The following is a 397-nucleotide window of genomic DNA, read 5'->3' as shown; positions in this document are numbered from 1 at the left end:
AGTGAAATAAAAAGAAGAAATGAAATGAAATGAAATGATAAGATGAAATTTAAATAATATAATGAAATAAAGAAAGAATGAAATGAAATAAAACAAACTACAATATGATAAACTAAAACAAAAATAAAAGAGAATAAAGTGAAATAAAAGAAAACAAAAATGAAACAGAATAACACGAAAAGAAATAGAATTAAATAAAGAAAAGTAAAGGAAAAGAAAGGAAAAAGAAAGAGAGAAAAAAGAATGAAATAGAAAAAAAAAGCAGATAGGAAAACAAAACCTTTCCTGCATAACTGTAGTTCCTGCAATATGCTTGCAATATATGTTCATCTGGGCAAGTGAGATTGAGGATCGTGAGATTTTATGAAGCTACAGAAAGAGAGGGGGGGAGATAAAA

The sequence above is a fragment of the Penaeus monodon genome, chromosome 20, assembly GCF_015228065.2.
Source record: "Penaeus monodon isolate SGIC_2016 chromosome 20, NSTDA_Pmon_1, whole genome shotgun sequence".
In the NCBI taxonomy this organism is placed as follows: domain Eukaryota; kingdom Metazoa; phylum Arthropoda; class Malacostraca; order Decapoda; family Penaeidae; genus Penaeus; species Penaeus monodon.
Note: the sequence above shows the minus strand (reverse complement) of the source record.